The sequence below is a fragment of the Rattus rattus genome, chromosome 1, assembly GCF_011064425.1.
Source record: "Rattus rattus isolate New Zealand chromosome 1, Rrattus_CSIRO_v1, whole genome shotgun sequence".
In the NCBI taxonomy this organism is placed as follows: domain Eukaryota; kingdom Metazoa; phylum Chordata; class Mammalia; order Rodentia; family Muridae; genus Rattus; species Rattus rattus.
Window position 1 is genome coordinate 213,311,150 of NC_046154.1, and position 7,574 is coordinate 213,318,723.

Here is a 7,574-nt window from a genome sequence, read left to right on the forward strand (position 1 = left end):
AATTCTCAATAAAGTTTTTGAAACAGTGGAAGCAGCTATACTCATAAATCCATGGTGCTTAAAATGAGCGTGAGCTGTAAAATCTCCCTTTAATGGTTCTGAGCATGTAAATGAGAACAGAATTTGCTCTAAGTCGTTGCTCTACTGGCACTTCCTCAGTGGGGCTGCTGAGGATGCTGGCCATCTATAAGTGCCTGCACACCACAGTGTGGAATAAGTTAACCCCTTGTTTCTTTATTAAAAATCTAGATTATTTTATAGGTGCTAATATTAGTCTTAATCAGAAGTACAGAAGTACTAGGCCACAACATATCACCGAATAGTTTTTATTTTAAGTATGGTTGGGATTCCAAGCCAAGCCAATTTTAAGAATAATATGTGAAAAATTTTGCGTAGGTTGCTGCCCCTAGATATTTTGATATGGTATGTGTTGTTGTAAATTATAAAAAAAATGAAATGTTTTCTTGTGTCCCCCACTAGATCTGGCACTGCAGTGCCCCAAGATATCTGCTGGATATCTTAAGTCTCAGTCAGCAAAGCTTCTCACCTGCTCTGCTCCATCCCATATCACACTGCCGAAGGCCTCTCTCTGCAGTTCCCAAGGCAGGTTTCCATGCCAGCAACACACATCCTAATTCCATGGCGGCCCAGTGTCTCTAGCCGCCGCACACTCTCTTAAGCTTAAATTGCTACAAGAAAAAACACACAACACAATAACCTCTGATCCAGTTGATAAGATATAATTGCCTACCTAAACATACAAAGTCCTGTACACATCCATCCCTTAAGAACATTCATAACAACCTGTAAAGGTACAGCATGGAATTTTTTTTTGTCATGAGAGTAAATTTTAATTTAATCCATTTTATCAATTATCTCATTATAAACATACATATTTAATTACATAATATTTATTGAAAAATCTTAAATAAAACAATCAATGTTACCCTGATGTACACACGGTGAGTTTCCTGTAGTGACCAGCCTGGCAAGGCATGAACCCTCATTCAGCAGTAGCACAAATGTTACAAAAGTAACCAGACACTGCTATGTGATATTTAAGGGCCACTCCAGAGGATGAAAGCTCTTGGGACCATTATCAGGGTTAAGAAACAGTGGCAAGACAGGTCATCGACCTGTTATAGTTGTTGTTTTTCTCCTGAACTTACACAGTACTGAACCAATTTCTAGTTACTAGGGACCAGCGTGGAATCTTACCATCAGCTTCCATGTTGTCCCACAGCTACTCTTAAACCTTTTCTCCCGCCCATCCTTCCTTCTCGTCCAACGACAGACCTCGTTCTGTCCTGTACCAGCTCTCACCTGTATTATACAAATTAAATGGGGAGAGCATCAGAATACAGATAACTCCAGGGCAAACCACAACAGGTATGTCTATGGAGAAATCTAAAACTATAAATTTTAACAACATCCCCAGGTGTTTCTATTATTAACCAGGTTTAACAACCACTGATATATTTTCCCTGTTCTTATTGATTAATGTGTGTACGTAGTTAAATGTAAAAATTAGGTAATAAGTATGTTCAGAGGTAAGTACATGAGCTCTACAATATTTACCAAGGTACGTGGGAATATTTTAAGGACGAATCACTTAAAAAAATGTCTAAATGCTGAGGGTGTCTGGGGTTGTGGTTGGTGGGAATTGGAGCCAACTTGAATCCTCTCACTTCAGATCTGTACTCTTTAAGCTGGACCACAGCAGTCTGCCAACTGTCTGTCCGGGTCTTTCTCTTTCAGAGTGACCAACCAGTCTCTATGCTGAGGCCAGTGAGAGTGGGAGGAGACAACTTCCCCTCCTTCCTTCTTTCTTCCCTCCCTCTCTGTATTCCTTCCCCTTTCCATGGTAACCTAGTAACCTAACGAGTGGTGAAATGATAGTCGGGGTACACACTGGTTGTGTCTCGACGAGGCCGTTCAGGGCCTGGTGATGAGCAGGAGTCCCAGAGACACATGCATGGGGGTCAGAGGGTCTGTGAAGCCCTTGATTCTGACATTTGCACCAGGGATCAACTTTCCTGTATCTGTCTCTGGCAGATACATATAAACCACAACGAGATCCTTATCTTTTTCTGAGGCAGGATTACCCAAATTACCAAAATTACCCAAATTACCAAGCACAATATGCCTTTTTTTTTTTAAAAAAAAATTAATTTAACTTTTTTTCCTATGTATTCATTTTACATCCTGCTCACCGTCCTCCTCCCGGCCACCCCTCCCACAGTCTTTTCCTTCTTTGTCTCTCCTTCTCCTCTGGGAGGGTAGTGGCTCCCTGGGTGTCCAGCCCTCTAACCCTGGCACTTCAAGTCTCTGTGAGACTAGGCGGTTCCTCTCCCACTGAGGCCAGACAAACTGATTCAAATATCAGCCCCACCCAACAAGACAAAGCAACAGCAACAGAGAACCCATCCACAGGGCATCAGAACAGTGCCTGCATACAGTGCATAGGGCATCTGGAATGAGACACTGACCGAGGGAAGACGTCAGAAAATACATCATGTTCTCCATGTGCTCTCTTAACTACTTCTTATTGGGCTAAACCAAAATGGTTCTGTAGCTTGTGAAGGAAGAGCTCCAAGAGAATGTTGTCATACTTTTGGGAAAAGATTCAAATACTCAGGTTAATGATCCTGATCTTCACTGGCATCAAGAAACTGGGGTGAGGTCTGCAGTCTAGGGAGACGCTGGTGAGCTGAGAACTGAAGCATGAACATAAGGGATTAGAACTTCTCCCCACTGTTCCTCCTTGCTTCTGTGCTACGTGCCCACTGTAAGGTGATGCTTGTGGCCGGTGGTCTCCACCTCTTCCCATTCCTCATGTCATTTTCACTCATGAGTGAATCTTTTTTATATAAGACATTTTTCATTTAAACTAGCCTCTTAAAACAAGTGGTCGGGGTTTATCGACGACAGATCACTTACGGTATGCATGAAGAGCCCGTTTGTCTACCCTTTCCTAGCTGTTACCCTGGGTGAACTAGCCTCATTTCTACTGAGGGCAACTCGTTCTCAATTTTTAAGGGGCAGAAGGAATTGATTGGCCTCATGCGTACGGCACTGGATGGTGTTACATAAAATAACTCAAGCGCCAGGTTCCATATCCTCGCACTTGTGCTCTACTCCTCGGCACCGTCAAACTACCTCTGTTGACTCATTCCCTTCCGCGTACAAAACTGTTGTCTTAGCTCTACTCTTAAAATGTCTTTAGAACCCTTACTCCCAGGTATCGACCGTCTGCACATTTCAGCTCCACTCTCAGCAAAATGCAAACCATCTCTGTTCTCCCTCTTTGCCTTCTTCCTCTGGTCAGCCTCTAGTTCTTTTGCTTCCACAATCGGAGAAACTCAGGCTAGAGTGACTGAGGTGAGCCTCAGTTTTGTCAAGCTTTTCCATCTTCAGCAGTCCTTTAGCAAGTTGGTCACTTTTATTCTCTGAAAACTGTTCCCGAAAGCCATTACCTGCCTGTGATCCCATTCCCCTTACTGGGCTGCCTTGTCTGGCCTCAGTGGGAGAGGATGTCCCTACCCATGCCAGAGGGGGGGGATACCTAATGGGGAGACTCCACCTTCTCAGAGGGGAAGGAGATGGGGAAATGGGGGGGGCAACAATCAGGATGTAAGGTGAATTAATACATTAATTAAGGAAAAGAAAGAAAATGTTCTTAATAACATTTCAAATGTCAAAACAGTGTTTACTTGTCTTTAGAGAAAGCACAGCATTTTTTTTTCCTGATGGAGAAGCTATTGTTTCTCATGACCCCGACCTTCATTCTTACCTGTAGACTTTAGAGAACCAGAGGGCTAATTTTCCCGTCTTTAATAATCTATTTTCCTTTGCAGGGAGAACACATACTCACCAGTTCGTCCCTTGCTCTTTCCCCACAAACATCTTTCTTCCAATAACCTCCACAACTTAGTCACTGGACTGTGTGATACACATTTCAAACTTAACTCATGTCTGAAGCACCCTTAAAGTGTACTCCGTCCTCAGTGAGCTCCAGAAACAAAACTACACATGTGATTTCTCAGGCTCAGAACCTTAGAGTCCTCCTTAACTTGTCTCTGTTGTATTATTCCCTTTCAGATCATTGTTCATCTCCAACCCCCACCCCTCAACACACAGCATCTCCGGCCTAGACCACTGAAATATCCTCCTGACTATTCTTGTTGTTTGCTGTTTGCCCTTTCTTTCAGCTTCCGTATTATACTAACAGCCTTTTCAGAAAGTCTGACGGTGGCTGTAATATATATGACTCAAAATCTTTCAACAGTTTCCATAAACTTAAAATTCAAATCCCATATGTTATGGTTTGAATATAAAATGTCCCTATCATCTTCTGTGCTTGAGCAGTTGGTCCCCAAATGATGGCACTGCTCAGAGAGGCTGCGGAATTGAGGCCTCATTGGAGAAACGGGGTTGCTGGGGGAGGTGCTGGGCTGCAGTCGAATCCAGGTCCTGGCTCTGTGCTTCCTGGTGGAGTAGTCAGAATCTGAGATATCAAGCATAGACTCTTAGAGCGGCCTTCAATAGGAACTGGTCTCAGCATGACCTTACCTTCCTTGCTCCTGGAAGTTGGTGTTTCAGTTATTCTGTCATGACGATGACCTGCTGTGTGCCTATGTCCATGTGACCTCATCTTCACAGTATCACTTGTCTCGTTCCTCTGAGTCTTAGACCATGTACAGACTTCCTATTTTAGCAATTCTACATGATCGTCTTTTCTGTCTAGAATGCTATGGGTTTTTTTTCTTTTTTTCCAGTTTTCAACTGTTTTATACAAAATCGCACTGTCGGAACTTGTAGAAAATGGCGTGGGAAGACTTGGGGTGGAGTGTCATCTCAGATGTCCATTGCTTCACCTCTGAGCTCCTTGGAGAGGAAGGCGTCCTGGTCTTCCTTCACGCACCGTGAGAGTGGGATTCATCCAGGAGGATGACATCAGTTAATGTCATCCATTGGAACCACTGTACCCTTTCGTTTCTCCCGCACATGGGGCTGTCGGCTGTGATGAGCTGAATGGCGTAGCGCAGGGAGGTCTCCATCCCAGTGTGGGTCAGCACTGCGCAGGTGTCCTCGCGCATCTCTACTTCTTCCTCCTCAGTGGATGCCCAGGACCTAGGGGGATATTGACACAATGAGCAAGTGGTCTAGCAGGTCAATTGGGATGCCATGGAGACCGTACCTGGCTCGTCACATCTAGGTGATGCCTCAGATGGTGGCTATGATGAAGACAGGGGCCATGTCACCCTCTAGGCCCTGGGTGAGGGAAGAGGAACTCTCACTGTCCAGCATGTTGGACCTCGTCGATGAACAGCACCCCAGGGATGAGCTCTGCTTTGCCTTCCTCTCTGCACTCAGCCACCTTGGCATTGTAGTGTTATCGGACTTCTGACTTGATCTCCCCCTGTGTCTCCTGAGACGAGGGCCAGGAAATCCTGAGTACCAGAGTTGATGACGTCAATCTCATGGAGGAGCACAGTGTGCACCTCCCCTGTCTGGGAACTGCACAAACTTGGTCTGGGGGTCATGACATCACAGTCTCAGGCACATGTGAAAGAACAGCCCAGCTTGAAAATCTTGCTGGTGGCCTTTTAAAAAATGATGTATTTTATATTTTATGTGTACATGTGAGTATCTGTATGTATATAGGTGTACTACATGCATGTTTGATGTCTCTGGAAGGCATGTTTGATCTCTGGAGCCTGGAATTGATAGAGCTGTGATCCACCACATGGGTGCTGAGAACTGAACAGGGGTCCTCTGGAAGAGCAGGCCATGCTCACAACTGCCGAGCCACCTCTCCACCTCCATTTCTAGTTCTTTACTTAAGCAGTAGCTAAAGATCTTGCTGCTTTATATACATGTGATATGGTTTTCATTATGCTTCAAAGTAAATGTATGTGCAAGAAAGGTTTTTAGTGGCCAAGGATGTATCTCAGTGGTAACGGAATTTCCTAACATTTCCAAATGTTATTGAAAACAACAACAAAAACACTTTAAAAGAAGATGTTATATGATAAAAAAGTGATAAATATGTAGGGAGATGAAATGATCCTTACAGCAATTTTGCTGTTACACATTTATCAGACAGACTATTTTCTAAATATTCTAATATATTAAAATTAATAAATATTAATATATTTTCTATATATTACCTATATAGATAGGTACGTGGAAGTCTTACATTTTTAATTAAAACTTTTATTTTTTAATCTGGTCACACATTTCTAGATTGGGAGAACTGAGAGGGGAATTTGTATGCTGGATGAGCAAAGACCCTACAAAAGCACAGCATCCAAGCCCAGATGTGACCAGAGCAGATCAACAAAGGTGTGCTCTGGTGGGTGAGCCATGCCACCCTCTGGTGGGTGAGCCAAGCCACCGGGTGGACGTGGAGTGAGTGCACCATACGAGTAGATCAGCCAGCTAAGCAATTCTGCTCTTAATTCCTGTCCTGTTGATTTTCAATCAGGTTCTCCACAACTGTCAATCAACATTTTCTTTCCCCCTACAACTCTTCCTGGTTTCCTATCAGCTCTGAGGCTAGGACTCTTTATTGGAGTGAGGAAGCTGAGAAACTCCCATGAACGACTTCCTTCTCTCTACTTCAAACCATTTCTACTGCTCCCATGACTTTGGTTTGCCCCATTCTGTCCTTGGCATAAAATTTCTTTGCTTTTATTTCTAATAGATAGCTTCCCTCTGAATTCCATTTATATAACATCATTTCTTCACCTGGATTTGGACAGCAGTCCCTCCCTACTTACTTTTCTCCATAGTACTTTTAAAGCTTGACACTGTATTTATTCCTTTAGCTCGTGGTAGACAGATTGTCCGAATTAGAAGGTCCAGATCTGGGATCAGTGGTTGGAATATAGTAGGTGTTTAATAAATATCTGTTAAATGAATATAAGAGGGATGATCTCTGTACAATATTGTACAAGATATTGTCGCCTAGGAGAATTGGCATAATTTAATAATTTTCTCTCCCTAGGACTTTATTTTCCATTTTACACCATGGTTTAATTTTTTCTGTACAATGCTACATTTTGAATAAACAATGATGAGTCTTCTGTCTAAAAATAATACAGTATATCTCACCATTATCCCTGCCTGTGCATCTCTTTTATTCTATACAATTCTATATGCAATCTTTCTATTTCTTTTTTCCTTGCTTTCCTTTTCTCTTTCTTTTTCCTTCCTTCCTTCCTTCTTTCCTTCCTTCCTTCCTTCTTTCTTTCTCTCTTTCTATGTCTTTCCTTCCTTCGTTCCTTTTTATTTTAAGTGCTGGGGATTAAACTCAGGGTTTATATATGGTAGTCAAATACTTTACCACAGACTTACATCCTCAGATCTTGCAATGCTTCTTTTTCAATTACAGCATTACTTTGCATGAAATAATGTTTATTTACTATGTGTCCCCTTGCCTGGAATGTCAGTTCCATACGATAAAGGCTGTATCTTATTTAAAGGTATATCTTTTGTGCCTAGAACAGTGAAAGGCTCACAGAAGATGATACCATTAACTTCAGTTTTTACCCCAAACCTACTGCTCA

The 7,574-nt window shown here is 42.7% G+C and overlaps 1 pseudogene; it reads right to left on the reverse strand.

The window, feature by feature from the left end:
- Positions 1-4,956: 4,956 nt before the first annotated feature.
- On the reverse strand, positions 4,957-5,546 carry LOC116885093 (annotated as a pseudogene).
- Positions 5,547-7,574: the final 2,028 nt, after the last annotated feature.